At 37.7% G+C, this 21184-nt stretch overlaps 1 protein-coding gene across 3 annotated transcripts in view; it reads left to right on the top strand.

The window, feature by feature from the left end:
- The window catches only part of LOC115769174 (dual specificity tyrosine-phosphorylation-regulated kinase 2), a 74727-nt gene that overhangs the window by 23306 nt on the left and 30237 nt on the right, over nucleotides 1-21184 (top strand). For 2 of the 3 annotated variants that reach the window (XM_030713879.1, XM_030713880.1), the window contains one exon: nucleotides 3374-3415. The exons of the other annotated variant lie outside the window; for it this stretch is intronic. The gene's annotated coding sequence lies outside the window, so the exon portion shown is untranslated. The remainder of the gene's footprint in view (nucleotides 1-3373; nucleotides 3416-21184) is intronic. 3 annotated transcript variants of the gene reach the window in all.

Here is a 21184-nt window from a genome sequence, read left to right on the forward strand (position 1 = left end):
ACAACACAAAAGCCGAACGAACTCGCGGCTACTGTGCAGCTGGCAAGTCAACAGATATCACCCGCCTCCAACGCCAGCGCCCCTTTTGACGCCCGAACAGCAATTTGTTCTAGTTGATAATTTATTTGAATATTTTGCTTAATTATAACAACAAAAGAAACGGCCACAGAATATTTTGCAACAAATGTTAGCACATTTTATGCAATCTATCTGTATATATTTGTGAAATGTATCTGTGAGATACAAAACTGGTCAAGTAAAGTGCTGGGCGTTTAAGTCTGCCAAGTGGCTGGCATTGAGTGCGAGCTAATCACAGACAAAAGCTGTCGAGTGCAACGCAAGGAAATATACGCATTCGATTGCCGAATATTAAATACCCTAACAGATACTGGGCTGGCCTACAATATAATACTTAATACTTAAACCATAGAGTTTTGTTTAATTTTCTAGTAGAGTAAATTTAAATTCTGCATGCAACATATTGCAAAACAAAATGATAGCATAGTTATCTTTTCAAGGGTATAGAAATGATTGTCGCTAATTAGACCCCTTCTCGCATGACTAGACAAGGCGAATACGAATACGAATACGAGCCAGATGCCCAAGTCAGACCCCCGTCGCGGCATTCTAAGTTAACAATCCAGTCAAAAAGACAAATGATATGCTTAACATTGAAGCTGAACTGACTCAACTAATTCGACGGGCCCCAAGACGAGGCACAGACTGTGGCGAGCATTTAAACGCGAGCTGACGACCACTTAAAGTCGATTAACTGAAAGTCTCGTCCGGAGGCTTCTCTCTCTCCCTTCCGTGCGTCCCCTCATCATTTATAATTTCTGGTTCTATAATTTTATATATACGGCATCTGTGTCGACCTGCGCAAGAATCACGCCGCGAGCGATTCAAATCAAAACGTGCATAAATTTCTATGCTTTATGTGTGCCACGCCCTTGCCGCTGTCACTGCCCGCGCCTCCTGCCTTTGCCTAGTGCCAGCTGCTGCTGCTTCTTGTGTATCAAACAGTAGCGGCATTCATTAATCAAAGAGCAGTCCATCGACTCTGTGTACTCCCCGGGACCAGGGCAGCTACGTATTTGTTACACTTTAGCAGACGGAAGGCGGACGCTGGGATTTGGAGATCGGCACATGCCCCACGGGCAATCGCGAGTACTTGGTCGGAGTTATGCATGCCAAGAAGTTGCCTGCACGCGCGCTAAGCTGATCTTGGGTTGGGTCTGGGGTTGGGTCAAGGTAAGCGCCAAAAGAGCTGAGCTCATCAGAACAGGCAGCGATGCGTCTTTTAAAGTGGCATTTGGGTGTGGTTTCACCAGCTAGTGACAGACAAGGCCAAGGATTAGGCTTGATGTATAATGAACATATATATATTGCGCAGCTAAGCACCACCTGAAATCTTGTATGAATCCGTGCTCTTTTCATGCCTTTCGTCTAATCAAAAGCTTACGCTTTTTACAGCCACAATAAAATAGCTGAATCAATTTGTGTTTGCATTACAACGCATCGTTGACTGAGCTGAGTTGTGGCAAACATCAACAAGAGACACTTACGATTACTTATTTATTTGCATTGCATATTGGCAAATTTATGCAAATTTGCATTTATTTAATCAACACGCAAAGTGCGTGTCAGCCGCGGGAAAAATTGTGAAGCTACACAGCCAATCGGGGAGTGCTTGCTTTGGCGCAAGGGGCCATTGTACGGCAGCAAGGACGACGATAACAATATTGAGGAAGGGAGATTGAGGGGTAGCAAAATGTTTATTGGCAATTTGTTGTAACAACTGTAGATAGCTGCTGAATAGCTAGGCATAGCTATGGATGTGGATGTCAATGGTTACTAACGAACTAAGCTGTTCTCAGAGCCAATGCGTATTTACAAATTGCCATTGTCATCAACATCAACACGCGGCCCGTGGATGTGTGTGCGTGTGTGTTTTAATGGCAATTGAGTGAGACTTACAGGGAACTTAGAGTTAATAATAAAACTATAATCTATAGGTTGGTCATGTAGGGAAAGCATTAAAAGGCGCTATCAAAATAACCAAAGGTTGCCAGTTGAAGCAGTCGGTGGGTTAAGTAAATAATTACAAGTTTTGAAAAAATATAAAAAAATATTATTAAATTTATTCATGAGTAAAGTTATTAATAATTATTTTTAAATATACGTATCTATAGAAATATTGTTGGGTAATAAACTATAAGTTTTAAATTGAAGTGTGCAAAGTTCTGCAAGAATGTTGGAAAAGAAGTTGGTGGTTCAAAGCGATTTAATATGAAGTGAAGTCCTGTTGCTTCAAGCGGATTAGTATCCTAACCTGTTGCCAGTTAAACATATTACATTTATAATCAGGCACTTTAAAACAAGTTGAAAATTTTATTAAACCCACTTAAAAATAGTCTATAATTAAGATTAACAATCAGGACCTTAGACAGTTTAAAAGTTGTCCAAACCAAAGGTGCACCTATAAATAATTGATCTATCAAATGTAGCCAACGAACTTATTAATTATGGGCGAACTTTTGCAACTTAAACTTTGGCTGGAATTGTCAACCTCTGAAGCTTTGTTTTATCTGACTTTCAATGGACAAGTTTTAAAGTTGAAAGAACTCTGTCGTGACCGCAGTGCGTATTTTAAAGCACTTCAACTTGCAGCCTAACCTTATTTGCGTTCACATGCTGAATCATTATTGTGTCCTGTGTAAAATGCTGCATTACTTTGTCAACAGACCCGAGTCAGCTATACGGGGCTGCACTCTATGTTACTATCAATTATAAAAGATACTGTGCAACCGAGCATGAAATTAGCTGCGTGCTGCCGCCCTTCAGTACCCAACCCCCCTCCGGCTGTTAACCCTGACTTTCATAACGCATTTATACGTACTCGTTCTCGCACTCATTACACGGTCATCGTTTTCTAGTCACAGTCGATAACATTTCATGTTTATACACAGAGATATGTATATACATATATAGCGAGTACTTTGCCAGCCTTATTAATTTATGCATTTCTGTTGATTGTCTGCGTTACAGTTGACAAGTTTTCCTCTAGCCTTTCGAGCGGTGTGTGTATGGGGGTGTGTTATGTGTTCAGTTAGAATTTGTATAGATAGTTAGTTGGGTTGTCAGCTTTATGATGGATAATGAGTAGTTGTAATGGCTGGTTTTCCTTCTTTTCGTTCTTCTTGTCTTTTCTTTATGGCATGACGACATTGATTAATTTTAAGAGGCAATAACTAGCTGGCATTATGCAGGCTTTTTCTTTTTTAGATGCATATATATGATTTTGCTGTTGGTCGTAACCCCCTGTCTGGCATTTATCTAATGTTTGTTCACTATTTTTCTTTTTTTTTTGCAGACGTCGTGGCAATTGCGCAACAAATAACACTTCTGTCTAAAGGTGAGTTCAACTTTTAGCAAAAAACGAGACAAAAAAATAATTAAAAATAAAAATGTAAATATAAAAATATATATACATTTATTTCATAATTAATTAAATACTTTGTAGGCGTATCGAATGGCCAAGTTCTTATGCAAGAGTTTGTGTAGGGGTCAGTCGCTGAAGTCATGGGTTCATGAGTTCATTGACTTAGCTCAGTCTTTTCGGTTATATATTTGATGTCTAATCAAGCTTTAATCAAATTAAAAGTTGTTTTCGGATTTAATGGTAAAAATTAGGCACGATATTAATTGTATCTGGTAAAAATCATATAAATTAAAAATTGTGTCTGCTCGGTTATCTTCAAATTTACCTAAAACTAAATTCAAACAAAAAACGTATAGCTTTTATCTTTCTTATAAATTTACAAGATTTTTCTTTAATATTCTCTCTATCGTATTTATTATAGTCTTAAACAGTCTTAAGTCTGCCCTCCTTACTATTTTCTTTATGGCACACAAATTTCGTTCAGATATTATCTAGCAGCAATCCAGTTAACTGCCCCACTGACCCACTGTCCGACCATAGACCGCAATTGATAGCGTCCTCTACAATAGTAAATTCTTTCATAAATATCAACGCCTTAAACATATACAAAAGATAAAAAACTTTAATAATTTCACTACAAAGTACGAGACAGGGACAGACTGCATGTCGGTCCTTATCAGTGCATTGTCGCTGATTATTGACTTTAGTTATTGCCGACTCGGGAGTCAACAGTGCAGTTGCTGACCCAGTTGCCGGTTGCACTCGCAGTGGCAACTCCTTAATCAGCGCTTTTGAGAATGTAATAGAAAGGCGCGTAGGTTCATTCAACTCGACGCGACAGACACAAGCTGCCTGCTTTGGCATGCAAAAAGTGTAATGCACTGCGCTCGATGATGAGTGCTTCCTGTGTGATAAATACTTGGCAGCCAGGCAGCGTCTGTCCCCCTCCATCCGCTGCACAGCACAGCATATCACCCCGCCCCGCGCCACCCAATATATATGTGTCAAGTTATTGTTTGCAACTTCACAGATACTCGCTGCCGCGAGATACTTTTCTATGGCTGCTGCTAGCAGCTGTCATTGAGCTGGGCTTTTGTTTGGCTTAGCTGTATGCCCTTTCAAGGCAGCTGCGAATTGTAAGGTTTTCCAGTAAAACTGAGGAAAAACTTTTTCATATGCATGCGCACACATACATACACATGCTTATATTAAGTCTATAGTATATATTTTTTCTAATTAAAACTTTTATGCTGACAGCAGTATTATTGCTCGCCCGCTGTGCGCCGCCGTTTTGCTGGGCTTTTGCTAGGCTGCGGATTATTATATAATATTATTTAGCGAATTTTCCACTTGGCGGCGCCCTATTGGACGCGTGAAAGACAAGCCGATAAACGGCTAGAAAAACTCCGGCTTCTACATGCTACGTGTGGGCGTGCGAGCATTTGACAAGTTGAAAAAAAAAACAACTGAGAACACCACATGGGGTCGACACCAGTTCGACCAGAGCACTTCCAGCAGATGCGCACTCCCTCTGACGTTTCCTTTTTGTGTTTGCCTTTTGAATCTATCATGTCGCTCTTATGCGTTCTTTTATTATTTTATCCAATTCGCGCGCGCGTAACTTGTCAAGAATTTCAATGAGTTCGTTTCCCTTTCGGTATTCGCTCGGTGGTCGCTTAGGTCGGTCAGGTTTCTGTGGCCAAAGCAACGGGCAGCAGTATTAAAGTAGAACCTGTTGAATTATTAGTGTGCATAAAAAAAACAACAAAAAACATAAATAAAATAACAAACATGAAGTAGGTGAACAATGGGCCCATATTGAAGAAATTTGGTCTTAAATTGTAAAACTGATGGAGCTGATTTTATGCCAAAATTTAGAACTGAACTGAAAAATATGTTTGCTCTTTGTTTTTACTGACAAGTACAAAAAAGCTTAAAATATATATCGATAATTTGAACTAACGTTAAATTTTAATGTTGCCTTTTCAGCATTTATAACCTATCGATAACCCTTCGAAGATCCGAAATATAATGATGGGTTCGGTTCTTTTACGATTTGTTCAGCTCATTGATTAATATGCTGCCTCATTTTTTGTATTTATCGATAGCTTTTAGAAAATGTCACGACTATCGGTTATTTGTTTTAGGTTGCCTTGTCTAATCACTTGCATAGCAAAGCAAACTCTGCCTTTTGTGTCAGCAACTATATATTGCAATATCGATATACTTATACAAATTAGTTATCGACCCATTGTCAGCTTCAAATGCTGACTCAAGACAACATTTGGCATTCCCCCAAAAAGTCGTTTGGCCAATGTTTTGCTGGCCACATCCAAATCGAAATCCAAAATCAAAAGCAGAAACCGAAACGAAACGAAACCAGAAGAAGAAAAAGCCATTTTCCCCCATATGGTTAATTGTTATTTAGTGTGATTGGAGTAGCCGGCAACACCTGTGCAGAGCTTTTGCTAGTATGAATAAGCAAATGTTAAAAAAAAAAAAACTTGAAATTAACTTTTTGTAATGCATTGCGTCACACCACAAAGCTTAACGCTGATCGCCTCTGGGCTATGCGGCAGCATGTGGAAAGTTGTTGACATTTTATGGGTTCCCCAGCCCCAGCCCCAGCCCACTCGCTGGCAAGTTAATGGGACGGCCCTTTTGCATGTGCCAGCATCGAATTCAAACAGCACTTGACTAAGTTTTATGGCCCAATTACATGCAACGCTGAGCCGCAAAGAACATTGGGCCAAATATCGCATCCATCACATGCTAAACTCGCATCATGTAAATTGTTAGCAGCTACAGGTCCGAGTACGAGCACGAGTCCGAGCTCGAATCAGAGTCGGCCTGCGTCTATCATTAAACTGTCGTAAATCACAAGTAATTGACATTATACAATGGCTATGCGGAGAGATGAGAGGCAGCCAAGCAGGCAGCCAGGCAAATAAGCAACAATTACCTTCAAGATAGCAAACAAAATACACGTAGCAACAATTAAGCTAAAGATATCACATGCAAGAGCATACGTAAATGATGACCGTGCCAGCGCAACATTTGGATGCTCTAACTAAAGAGAGTTGTTGAAATGTGGTTAAACATTTACTGACAAGAGGACTGAATATTGGGGGAATAGGAAATTTGTATTTTATACATCTCCTTATTCCTAGTTTGCTTTGTTAAGATTCATTTAGGGTAGTTAGAGTAATTATATATCTGTGATCTATAAAGTTTCAAACAAACTTCCTTGACTCCACACAACCCTATGGTAGATCAAAAATAAAGCATTATTCTTATATATACACGTATCTGATGCATTTACCAGTTTACCAAACAGTTCGACATTTGGCGTGGCAGCTCGACTATTTGGCATAGATACGACTAAAGTCGTATCGCGAGTATCTTGAGATTGCGATGCTCACAGACTGAAATGCACAATTAAAATGCAACGGCAGCAACAACAACAACAACAACAACATGTGGAAACAATGGACGTACGTCTGGTATTTTTAGACTGACACACTAAACAAAAGACTGGCAGAAGGCAGCGCCTCCACCCTCAACCTCAACCACACCCCCCACCCACACCTACGCCCCCAACCTTTCAACAGATTGTTAGATAGACAACTTTATCGCAGTCTTTGTCCGAAGATTACGAAATACAACGGCGGCTGTGAATGTGCCTCCACGTAATTCTATATAGAATTCGCAAACGACACTTCATTTAGATGGGGCTGCGCAGAAGCCCCTATATAGGGGATATACATATATATATTTATATATATATATATATATATATGTATACAGCACATAGATGTAATCGTGTTAGCTAATTGTCACAGATGACGCTGCAAATGCAGCCGAAGGTCTGCCAAAGGTGGTCAAGGTTTAATAATATTACATAAATATATAATCAAGCTTATCAGGCATAGATCTATATATAGAAATATAATAAATAGTATTGGAAAAACATGAATTAATCATATAAACTGACGTTTCGCACGTTGTTATCGGCTAATATTGAACAGGAAATCATTGAACATGCGCCGTGGGGTTGAGAAAACCAAACACGCAAATTGTATGTAAATAAAACTGATTGTTCGAAAAATCATCATCAAAAAGAAATGACGCGTTCTTTTCGTCTCAGGGTGTTGACTCTCAATGGGGCATTGTTCGATATGAATATTTGCAAATTAATCGCCTATGCAAGACTTTTGTGAGTTTTAAGCGAACTATTTGCGTGGTAGATTTTATAGAAAAACGTGCGTTAATTGTGGTTGTTCTAGGTATTGAAGAATTATTATTTCTATTTTTGCAAACTTTTAGCAGCTGTCAAATAATTAAGACTTGTTATTTTCTTTTCTAAATTTCTGATGGGTTTCTAGTTGAAATCGAATTATGAATAATTATTTAAATACTTATTTGAAATATTAGAGGATATATTCTTACAGTGGGTTAGCTGTTTTTAATCTCAATTATTCTTTAATTAATTCCACTATTTAATTTAATCGAAAACCAAGTTGTTGTATAATGAGCCTTTCTGTTTTCTTGTTATATTCCCTTTAAACATTTATTAATTAACTCTCTTTATTATATAAGTATTCAATTATAAACTCATTCAAGCTTCAAGCACTTCCCATTTGTACACACTTAGCCAGGTTCTACATATAGAACCGAGTGCTATTAGTTAATTTCAGTCCCTCCCTTTTGTCGCTATAACTTTTTTAACTCCACGGCACACATGTTCCTGTCATTTGTACAAGTTGAACATCAATTGCTTCTATTTCTCTCGCCACATCTATCAGCACGTCAAGTAGTAAATTTTCAACTAATTTGTCAAATGTGTCATAAAAATGTTTAAGGATGGGCAACACAGAACCATGTGCAACATTAAAAAGACAACATGTGGGTCAAATATCGGCCACACGCATACAGAACCAGGAAACAGCAAAATGCAGTCAAACAGCAACGAAAAAAAAAAAAAAAAACAAATCAGCCGCCAATTTACGAGAGGCTACACTAAAAAAAAAGAGGTAAAAACAAAACAAAGTTCGAAGTGCAGAACCCCCGAAAATGGAAAGAAAAAAAAACTAATTGCATTTCCTGTGTGTAGGGGAGACATAATTCCATTTGAAAAAGTCATAAATTAACAAAACAACTTCCGATAGAAAAACAAAGCAAAACACAGCACACAAACGAATGAAGCACGAACAACATGCGGCACAACAAGCGAAACAAAACAAAAAGTTGTCAAAGGGTCGACTCAACAACAACAGCAACAACAACAACAACTTGCAACGTTGCAAAGTGGCAGCAACTCCCCAACCAATTGAACTGAGCCACAGACTATGGAAGAATGCATGGGCGGGTTGCTGCATAGAGGGGCTTGTGTTAGGCCGTTGTCAGAGAGCCGTTAAAGCGTGACGCGCCGAACCACTTAACCGCTCTATATGCAGTCTCTGGCCCACTGATGATGGGACCCCAAATCCCCAACTTCCCGGCTCCAGCTGTGGCTGACCGCCTGCCACATATTTCATCTAGAATCTTGAATCTCTCTCCCCCGACTTGCCACCAGGGCATGTTAATTAGTTCTGGCTGCTGTGGCTTGTTGGATACCCTGTACTCATTAAAAACGACTGGAAGATAGGGTATATATATTTTTATGTATGTACATTCCCACGAAGTGCACACATATAGCCTGTTTAAGAGAAAAATGTTTTAGTACAATCACACATTAAACACCGCAATTATTTGAGAATTATTTTTTCTATGGTTAGAAGAAGTCGGGTTTATATAAGCGCAAAGGCTGGGTACAGGGAATCTCCAAATCGGGGATACACTTCACTGGCACAGCCGCACTTGTTGCTGTTATTCTTGTTACTATCTCTGCTTAATTTGTATGCTCTGTCTATAATGAAATTCGAATTCCTGGCCTCTGGAATCTGCATAGAGACCTGCACGGTACTGAGTCATAATGTGTTTTATTTCCGCGCTGCCATTAAAAAGTAAACCGCATTTTATTGCGCCTTCTCTCCTTGTGCACTAATCAACGACATCAAATTATATTTCCACAAAAAAATGTTTGCTGAAACGGTTTTTCGAGTTAAAAATCCATTAAAAAAAAATAGAATAATAAAATGAAGAACCATATTCTGGAGACATTTTAATAGGCTAGCTAGAGTAGAGTCGAGTGCTCGCTGAAGCATGTAAAAATACGACTACGAGAACTTACATAAATTTTGCCAGCCTGAGAATGTACGCCTAATAGGCTCCATCTAGATGGTAATGGTTGATGTTTAGTGAGACGAAACCGAATATTATAATGTGTTGACTTCTGCTGTGACATATTATTGGTAGAGTTTTATGATACGCCTGCAGAGAGTAATATAAATGGGGCAGGAAATGTGTGTGACGCAGGAAATATAACGGAGAACATGAAGTATATATTAATAATTCCAATTTAATAGTTCATAAGAAAAATAAGAATTTTAATAGTTGGCAGTTCAAATGTAAAATTTAGTTTTTATTTAATTTGAAGCTGGGAAAACAGCTCGTTTAAGTCTCAGGCTTGAACCGGCGACCTTACTTCTGCTTGCTTAGTTGTCAGCGGAACGATCAGCTACAATTCTTTATTAAGATTCTTTTAATTGGAAATTTTTAATGCTGCATTGCCCCCAGTCATTCTCTTAGAATTATAGTTTTCATTTCATGTTTGATTAAATAAAAGTTTTCTAAATTTGACTTTGATATGGACTTAGTTTTCAGGCACGCGGCAATTAGTATTCCCAAAAATAATTTCAATGTGCCAAGTTTTCCATTATACAATGCTAAGGTGTGTCTGTGTGTGTGTGTGTGTGTGTGTGTGTGTGTGTGTGTGTGTGTGTGTGTGTGTGTGTGTGTGTGTTTGTGTGCCATATTGCAGCATTCTCAATTAAATTGTTTTATTTTTGGGCTAAAAATAAAAACTCGAAACATTTACGTGCTGATTAAACAGCGTAAAGTATGCGAGGAATTGGCGCGTAAAAGATTTCGTTTGATTTCATTTCGTTGGGTATTGCCAGGAGAGTGTAGCTGGGGAGGAGGTGTGTATGAGAGAGGGAAGGCAAGGGGGGAAGGCTTACAATTTGGGACGTGTGGAAACCGTTTGCAGTAGACAACAATTGGAAAGCAGCGTTAATTAGACGGCAATGCGCGAAAAATATGAGCAAAGTGAAGATGTTCGACAGCTGCAATTTTCACTGAGAAACCAAAGCAAATTATAAGCCGCCCCCCTCCCCTTTCCCCTTGCTACTGCTTGCAAGACAGAGACGAGGCAAAACTCTAGAGACACGCCAGTCGATACTCTCGATATCGATTTCACTGAGGGGGGGCCAGCTCGGGTGGAGGTCGGTTTGAAAAATAAAAACTCACGTTTGGAAAACTCGTTCGCGCAGGCGCTTTTCATTTCATCAATGCAATGACAATTCGGCCGCCAGGGGGCGCCACTAAAACAGCAGCAACTGTTCCCGTTTGGCGTTCTAGTTGCTGCCATTCGACTCCTCTAAACGATCTTTCATTATATGTTGAGCTCAAAAAGACACACACACAAGGCAAGTCGCAAGACTCGACGAAAAAACTCTCATAAATTCTTTCGGGGGCAATCGCCGCCGAATGCGAGTTCCTTTCTCTTTGGCCAACATCTATCGACCTGGCTAACACACATAACTTGGTCACTGGGTCGTTCCCGTACCACGTCTGGCACTCGGGCTGATCTTGCGCCACGATCTGTTCTGGCTGCCTCTTATTTATTTTATTTACTTTATGCATCATTTACCAGCAGGTAGCAATTGACCAAAAAACAAAATGGGCAACTTTTGGCCAACACTTTGTTTACCAATTACTCAAAGAGGTGGCTAAATCCACATGTGGTTGCATTTTATGTGCTTTTCTTGACTGGCTTACTACAGATTCTGGGAATTCTAATTAGGAAGTTGAAGTCATACATTGTGCAATTCAAGAGAAAATGTGAGTGGTGTTTATTTATTGAACTGGAAGTTTACTAAATATACAAATATTGCAATATGTAGACTTTAATCAGGGAGAAATTTAGTGAAAAATATTCCATGATAATTCTTTCAATTTCTACAAATTGACTACTAGTAATAAAGCATTTTTTAAAACATAAAGTAAATCCAACATAGTCCGATTATTAACTAATAGAACTGAATGACATTTTGCGTCGATTAAACGAACAAATAATTATCTGAGAACATGCAAGGTTGGAAGAGATTTGTCAACACCTGGCATATTTAATATTCTCAAATATATTCAATGTAGTTGCCACTGTTTTCGGATCAACATTTCAAACGTTACGAATTCAATTGGCATTTGAAATTTAAATTTGCTCCTTTGCTGGGATCACATAAATTACCATTGAAGTAAAAAAAAAAAACAGCCCCAAAACCGACCTACAAAAAACTAAGAGTCGAGCGTGGCCGATCTTTTTGCTGCCTTAAAGTAAAAATTATGCATGGCTCGATAAGAAGAAACGAGAGATCGAATCGAGCGAGAGAGAGTCTATAATCAAGCGCGGACCGAAACGTAACGTAGGTCAGAGTCAACGAATTTGACAGCGGATCTAATGAACTAGCAAACGGGGAAGGGGGAAGGGGAGCGGAGCTGAAGCTGTAGGAGCTGCATTGGTGGACGCGACAAAAGCCCAGCGATGATTGGCAGTAGAAAAACAAATGGCAACAACAACAAAATTAGCCCCCGGTCAAATGAAGTGAGCCTTTTGATAGAGTTGGAGTCTCGGCTGCAGCTGCTCCACTATGATTAAGCAGCGCGTCCAACTGGATGACGTTGTCGAAGTGGATGTGGATGTCGAAGTCGTAGTCGAAGTCGAGGTGCTGGTCAATGGTCAGTGGCCAGCGGCAGTAAAAAAGTTGATTGCGCTGCTCAACAAAGTTGCTGCTGCAGCGGCTGCAACTGCAACTGCAACTGCTGCAGGCAGTTGTTAAATCAAAAGCGCCCAGTTGCAGTGTTTTACACTTACAGAGAGTGTTTCCACTATGCAACAAGATGTGTAACACATTGAAGAGGAATAATTGGTTCGATGTAGAGATCAGGGATGCAAATCCATAAAATGAATAGTCTGTGGTTCGTCTTACGGTTCGAACCAGCTTCCTGCTGGTTTGCTGGTTTGCTTAATATTTATGGCTAAAATAGTATTATTTTCAGCATTCATCGTGTTACTAAAAGGGTATTTAGACTTCGACAGCCAGTAGATAATTTTCTTATTTATCTTTTTTCTTTTATCCGACATCATTTTTTTTTTGTCTATGCTGCCTCTTTTTATTATTATATATTAAAAGCTGATTTTGTTGTTGTTATGACAACGAAAATTGAATAGCCAATTGGATGGGAAATTGGGTGAAATTTTCAGCTTTGGATTGTTTGTCTCGAGCGGCGGGTAACTGGAAACGTTTTGGAATTGGAGTCCGCAGCTGGTTCAACGACTGCTTAACAACTGATGCAACTGCACAAGCTGTAATTAATGCACATGATATTGTACACACTTTGGTGTATGATGTAAGCCAAACTGATTGACAGATTGACGGACAGCAAATACCGCTGCAAATTAATAATTGATTAGCCGCACGAAGCCATCAATCAATTAAAAGGCGTGGCTGTTAAATGAATGAAAAGTGAAAAGTCGAGATTTCTATTGTCGCTCAAGATGAAGAGGAAAACGGCATCTCTAACGGGTATAACATATATATAATATGTATATAGGAGGAAAATCAGTTTAAGATGCTTGTACACAACTCGCGACAGCTGTCAACGCATCTTGCAAGTGGCCAGAAAGCATACAAATTTATTGCATGCCACAGCAAAAAAGAAAACAAGAAACAAAAACAAATGCCTGACGAAAAAGAGCACACATCTTAAAGGGTATTTATAGCCATGTCGACCCTGGTTGCCCTTAAAAGTGTCGGCTGTGCGCTCTGTTTAGCCCGGTTAAGCGTTTGAGAGGTGTGTCTTGTGTCTCTGAGTTATGCGGCCGACCAAAAAGACGGCGGCCAGACAGCCTGTCTGTCAGCCAAATGACGAACAATCGGAAGTTGCGAATTGCGGGCAATCAATATAAATCGTATAGAAAAGTGTCAAGCAGCGTTGAATTTGCAAAGTAGGAAGTGATTTCTTAGAATAGTTCCGCTGCACTAGAACATTTTATACGAGATGCCAAAAGAACAAAAGGGCTTAACTAAGCAATCGATAGATGTTAGGAAGTTGTTTTTGGACTTGAGACATTTTTGAGGACAGCGTTTCCGCACTTTAATCAGGAATAAGATAGCAAAATGGTTAAAACTGAAAAAACAATAGAATTTTCATTATGCTAACCTATATACTAGCTAGGTTAAGTCTCTACCTCTGGCTTTGCTCATCTCTCTCTCTCTCTCTCTCTCTCTCTCTCTCTCTCTCTCTCTCTCTCTCTCTCTCTCTCTCTCTCTCTCTCTCTCTCTCTCTCTCTCTCTCTCTCTCTCTCTCTCTCTCTCTCTCTCTCTCAGCTTCTCTCTCGTGTACTGTCTTTGCATATTTAAGACTTGCCTGAGTTGCACTTAGTCCATAACAAGTTGCGAATTATAGGGTAAATATATTTTCGATGAACTCTTGTCAGTATATTTTATAGTTTTTATTGTAAACATTTTTTTTATTTGTGTATTATTTACGTTTTCTATTCTTTTCATTACAGGTAAAACAGGTGACATGCGTATTCCTTGCAGAGCCTTAAAGCCTTAAAGCGCAAAGGCGCTGGCAACAGGTTTTTCTTTCTGTTTATTTTTCTTCTATAACTCCTCTACCATAACTGTTATTACACACTCCAAAGAGAGGTCACACCCTCTGCTGACCTTTGCAACAACTCGATTGTAACCAAATTGCTCGTGCATGACAAAGAATGATGGCCAGCTAAGAGCAGAGTCCAAGCAAAGATTAAACCCATAAGCCAACCGCATTCTAAGCTACCAGCTTTTAATTAAAATATGAAAAATAAAGAAAAAATACCAAGAGCCACAAGCAGAACCCACAAAAAAAACTTATATATACCAGCTCTTTTTTGGACTCTTGTTTCTTGTGCTTGCGAGCATTAATTAACAACTTCCTCTTGGAGTGCGTCTTCTGGCCTTTATTGCCATGCAAATGGTAATAATTATTATTATTATGATTTATTTCGTTTCGTATGCAACGCACATTTGACCCAAATCAAAAAGAAACGCTGACAACACTGACCCATTTAAGCAAAAGCATAAAACGACCATCCAAAAATATTTAAAAATGTATACAGACACGTTGCAAAACGCGTGGAGAACATAAACATAGCGAAAATTATGCGGAAAATTAATGCGAAAAGCATGTGTATAACGAAAAATTTTAATGGCATTAATCAATGGGGCAAGTTCACAGAGCGATCTAAAAAAAATTATATTGAAGCGCATGTGGCATAAATATATGCTTAAATATAGGTTCCACAAGTTCAAATCAATTATGACGAAAATGCGCGAGGGAATATCTGTATAGCATATAAAATATCTGTATAAAATAGTGAACATTTATGTTATAAGAAACTGACAACTGTTTAGATGCCCTGTAAATTGAATATAGAGGTTAAGAGAGATGCAGAACAAGACAACGTGAAAATATATATACAAACAGGCCATTTTATAAATTATAGAAAATTGAATCAAATTCAAAAACTGTAGCCAGCCTATGTACGTAAGGTACAGGGTATTTGGTTCAGCAAATCCGTAATTTAATTAAATTTAATAGGTGAGAGAAATTTGTATGTAAATTGAATTCAATATTTATTTATTCGCATAAAATCAATCGTAGCCACGTGGCTACCGATGAACATTAGGTAAAAGGTATTTGGTACAGCAAAGCGTTTATCATATTTATTTTAATAGGTGGGAAAAATGTGTGTTTAAATTGAATTAAATATTCATTTATTCGTATAAAATCAATAGAAGCCACGTGTCTACCGATGTACCTCAGGTAAAATTTTGTACAGCAAAGCGTTTTTATGTATAATTTAATAGGTGAGAAAAATGCGTATTCAAATTGGGTTCAATTGTAAATGAGAAAAATACCTGTTATAAAATTGGAAGGTAAAAGGTAAAATTGGAAGCCATATCAAGTATTATTAATCATTATTCGGATTTCTTCTTATTAATCTCATTTTTTATAAAGTTTCTTTCAAGGAGAGTTTATATGGCCATGCTTTGTTTATTACATGATATCTAACCAATCATTTGACTTATCTCGAATAAAAGTATAATAATTTCCCCTTATTTTTCCTTCGCTTGAAAACTCCGAAAACTCATTCGAGAATTCATTATTTTGTTTGGTAAAAATTTCTGAAAATTTTGAATACCAGTCAACTTTTTCTTTCGCTAAATGGCTGTCAGTTAAATAATATGTCTCTTTAATTAAGCAGCTGCCAAACAAGTGAAAGTGCACAATGCACATCATGTCAAAAATAACAACAACAACAACAACAACAGTAACCGAGAGTAGATTTTTGTGACATTGCCCGCAGTCGATGGCTGTGCAACGTTGCGTATGCGTAATAATTTTGTAGCGAGGCGAGATAAACTGCGTTAGTCGCTTGTTAAAGTGAAAACTGCACAAAATGTTTACAAAAACTTGCGTTTTTTGCATGAATGTAGTCATGGCATAGACCCGGGGGTAATGGAGCTTACTTAATTAAGTTTTACGAGCATTTATTGGTGCATGCTCGTAAAAATCTGTTAAATCTGCTATCTGCACTTAAAGTCAAGTTTTGGTGCGCAAAGAAGCGACAACGAACTCAAGTGCATTAACCTTAACAATCAGCATTTAAGTGCCCGATACACTACCAACAACAACAACAACAACAACAACAACAAGGAGTAGGCATGCGTTTGGCGACAACAACAACAACAACAGCAACAAACAGTTGGCCTGGACCCTGATCTTCAAGAAACCTGCAACACTTGCAGCACCAGCCTCAGCTTCAGCCTGTGCTCATGTGCAAGAAGCAGCCGCAGTCAAAGCTTTTTAAAAGCCAGTTTAGCAAGTTTCGATCGACTTCCAATACAAAGTCCAGCAAAGACTCTGGTCAAAACGTGTTAGGGTTTTGTTTTTGTTTTTTTTTTTTTTATTTTTTATTTATCTCACAGCAACTGCTACCCCCTTTGGTTCCCAATTAGTTGGCGAGGCAAATTTTTTGTGCCACCAAAACAAACCAACTTTGAACTGTGGCTTTTGCATTCGTTAGCATTTGTTCAACGAATTTGGTAATTCATTTCATTTCAAAATGCATTGACAAACACATTTCGGAGCATCATTCATTCATGCATTCATTTTCCATTTAATATATTTTCTTTTCTACACTTTTCGCTCGAATTTCCACTTTCAGTTCGTGCTTTTGCTTGCTTTCTTATGGAAATTCATTTGACATTTTTATTTACGAGTTTCGTCTTTTGCGCCTCTCGTTGGCGGCATTGGCTTTTCGACAGAGCGAGCGGGAGGTGGAGTGTGTGTCTGTGTGTGTGAAAGAGAGTTCCGTCTGACAGTTTGTCTGCCGCTTGCTCCAGTTGATATATGACCTGTCTCCAAATGCTTTAAGCGTTTAGTTTGCATCTTTTGAACCGCATATGAATGTCAATTTGGGCTTCTCCCAGGCTAAGTGAGCGGTTACGACTTGTAGAAAAAAAATGTAGTATGGAAAATGTTAACCCTAAAAGGTAAATGGCAAATCTTGAATAGGTTATTAAGGTTTATCATAAAAGTGTGGAAATTTTGCCATGAAAAAATACAATTATGAAGTATTAAAAAATCATTATAATTCCTGGCAGAATAATGCCTACAGATTTCCAGATAGATAGGAACATTTTTAAGACTTTAAAATAATGTAAAATGTGATTTTTGAGTTTGCATTTTTTTTATTAAAAGCACAATATATCACGTTTTTTTCTTAAAAATATTTTCATTTCTACACTTTAGTCTTTTAGTCTGATCAACAACAAAAACCTTATAAAAATAAGAATTCCAACTTAAACTTCTAAAAATTATATTAAATTAAGAGAAAATCCTATACAAGGTAGATTTGATCACAAAAATCCCAGACCCAACAATTTTAACTGTTAATAAACTCTGTTAATAAAATAAATTAAATCAAGACATATAAGAGCAAGATAATAAGGTCCTTAAATTTGATTGCTGTAAAACAACTAACAAATATGCAGTCTGATATTTTGTATACATTTCCTTAAGATCGCATAACACGAGTTGATTAAAGCTATCATACTTGATTTTATAAATTGAGCATAATTGAAATACTATTACTATTAATCAATTGCAACTGGCTTGAGCTGAATTTATGTTAAGTCTGGGCTACAATTTGTCAGTTGCCAAAGATATTGTTTTGGCCAACGTAGCAAATGCCAATCACTCAGCGAGATATCTCAATAAACAACTTCACGGTTTGTTAATGCAAAACGAAGTTAGTTTTAATTACAAATATGACATTACGAGTACTTTCGAGTATTGCATGTCTAATTGCTTTGCGCTTCGCGGGGTTTTTAGATTTTCAGCATTGTTTTTTTTTATATTTTTTTCGTTAGTTTTCATGACGATTGGCAATTTATTGTTGGTTTTGCCTGAAGAGATGCGATGAATGTTTCATATACATATATATATATATATATATATATATATATATATATATATATATATATATATATATATATATATATATATTATGTATTTTTTTTATTTGTTGCTTTCGGTTCGGTCTGTGCATTGTCTGTGTCTAGAAAATTACCAGCAAATCGACAAAATCAAAATCGAATTTTCGCAATATGCAATGCTGAGTAAGACGAGTGAATGGAATGGGATTTGTTACGGCCTTGACTAAATCTTGTGTCTAACTGAAAACGTTTTTACAATGGACTTGCCGACTGCTGCTGACTGCCGCAACAGACAGTCTTACGTAATTGTCAATGGCCAAAATCAAATAAAACTAATAAATTGGGTCAAGTTTTAAATGAAGGAACCCATAAAAAAATCCGACTCGAACTGCAGTAAACAAAGATACACGCTTGTTCTTGCGCTACATAATAAATAAATGGAAAATAAAAACCCTGCCCACCCTCAATGCAAAACCAATTGGGGCAGTTCCCAAAAAAAAAAAAAAAACACAGAAACAAAGCATAAAAAAAGCCCACAACAAATCAAACATCAGTTGGGCCATATAAAATATGATGGCATAAAAAACATAATAAAAAGAAAAAACATTTTTAATGGCACAAATATTTGTCCAAAGACTACAATGGAGCTCAAGGAAAAACATATTTATTTTATTTGTTTTTATTTCATTTTTTACCTGTCGATTTCTTTTGCGGTCTTTTGCAAGGCTGCACTCATTCTCCAGGTGTTATAAAAAACTTGCTAAAGCTGAAAATGCAGCCAGAATAGCCGAATTCACAGCTTTAGCAAATGTGGTTCTGAGGGTTGGTTGGTTTAGACACTTGAGAAGATGCCTTTTAGCCAAAAGCTTTGCCAAATGGATTTTTGTGTTTTTAGTTAAAACTAGTGGCAGCTGCCAAATATGAGTGAATGTGTATGTGTGTGTGTGTGCGTGTGGGTGGTGCAGGGGTTAAGGGTTACGTGTGCAGTGAATGGGTTTTGCGTGGTTTGCAATTTGTGGTCTCTACTTTAGTTTGTTGGCGTTGGGACTAGAGCTCGTGCTACAGCTCTGCTTTGGCTGCTGAGTAATCGATGCGTTTTTTTAGTGGTAGTAAAAAGCATGGCATATCCGAAGTTGAGCTGCAATTGAGTAGTGCAATTTGTATCTGCACTTTACGAGTCTGGGCAGGTGATGTAAATGTTGGGCAAAATGTTGAGTAACATGCAGCAAAATGAAAGCATCGCAGAGATTAGTTTTATATATACAAGTATATCCATTTTTTAAAGCTATTTCATTTTGATTATGTTATAATAATCTTAGATTGGGAAATATGCTGATATATTGAAGATTAATGCTGTTAGGCATTTAAGCATTTGTTTATTTTCGGACAGAACTTCAGTTTAACTCTTTTGGGTAAAGCATGTGGAAGCTATTGAAACTATAGACCCTAGATATGGGCAAAAATATATATTTGATATATTTTAGTAGATGCCAACATTTGTTAGTAGATGCCAACACTTATATCATTATAGATTCAAAAATAAATATGTGCACGAACATAAATAATAAAAATGTTTTATGAACATAATATTTTCTTAATTAATTAATTTTCTGTCAATCAAATTTTTATTTATAAATAACATAATTATAATAAAATTATAATATATATAGAAAATATTATGTGTATACTATAATCTAAAATCAATATTAACATATTCTAACTTCATTTTCGGTCCCAAAAGACTTCTCGCTTTCCTTAATAAAAATATGTATATTATCCTTACATTCTTAAGATCATCATGATCTATGCGTGACATATATTGAGAAAAATAGTATATATGGGCGTCATATGGAAACTATAACATAACTAATAAAAAATATTTATAAATATTACGTATTATCTATAGTTTATAATAACGCATTCTTCCACACTAAAGTTCCCCTATCTCCCAAACGTTAAGCTCATCTTCTTCACACTTAAGATCTGCACAATCTTTATATAACAATTGTGTTAAATAGTATATATGGGCATCATAAGGAAACTAAAACTAACGCTAATTGCGATGATCGTGCATTGCCGCGAACTGTCACTCAAGTCCGAGATAAACACACACACACACACACACACACACACACACACGCACTCGCACACACTCGTTTGTAATTGCTTCAATTATTTTCATATTATTATGTGTTAAAATGCTTTTTGTTCAGTACTTTTTTTTCACAGTTGCAACCCCCTCCCGGCCCTCACTTCCTACACTTCTCACACACAGCCTCACTTCAATTCATTATGCCGCCATGGCCTGAGTCTGTCCGGTTTGTCTGTCACCGGGCCTCACTGTGACTATGGCTCTGGCCATACGGGGAGTGCTCGCTAAAGTGTGCTCATGTTCATTAACGCCAAAGTTGAGGCAATTGTCGTTGTTGTAGCTGCTGTCGTCTGTCCGCTGTAATCTGAACGTTGAGTATCTCGTCGCGCCTAGCCCTGCTCCCCACCGCATCTGCTGCTGCCCACCGCCTGCCGGCTGATGTTCATCTTTTGGGCTTAGCGGCAATTGTTGGCATATTCCATGGCTCATTGTAATGTGAAGCGCCTCATGTCGCCGTTGCCCCTCTAACCTACACTTGTGCTTTGATTTTTCGATACCCTGTAAGCACTAGAGGAGACAGAAAGATAGGCCTACAGTGATCTGATAGATGGAGTTATCCGAGAACAAACAAAAAACATAGATAAATAAAAATCGATTAAAGGATTTAATATACTTATGGTTTCTCTATAGTTTCTGATATTCTTTATATGCTACTTCATATCAAATGTAATATCGCACGTAATTGTTTGAAGGCTGGGTATCTTTCTAGTCGCGCTCTCATAATTCTTCGACTTCTGTTTTCGTTATCTTTTGATTTTTGGTTCTTTTTTGGTTTGTCAGCTGTCAGCAGATTTTTATTTTTACTTTTTTTTCGGGCATGGAAAGTGCGACATTTTGATTAGTTGATATTTTTTCGCTCTCTTTGCTTGTGATTGAACT

This window comes from Drosophila novamexicana, unplaced genomic scaffold (assembly GCF_003285875.2).
Source record: "Drosophila novamexicana strain 15010-1031.04,08,12 unplaced genomic scaffold, DnovRS2.1 tig00004549-arrow-arrow-pilon, whole genome shotgun sequence".
In the NCBI taxonomy this organism is placed as follows: domain Eukaryota; kingdom Metazoa; phylum Arthropoda; class Insecta; order Diptera; family Drosophilidae; genus Drosophila; species Drosophila novamexicana.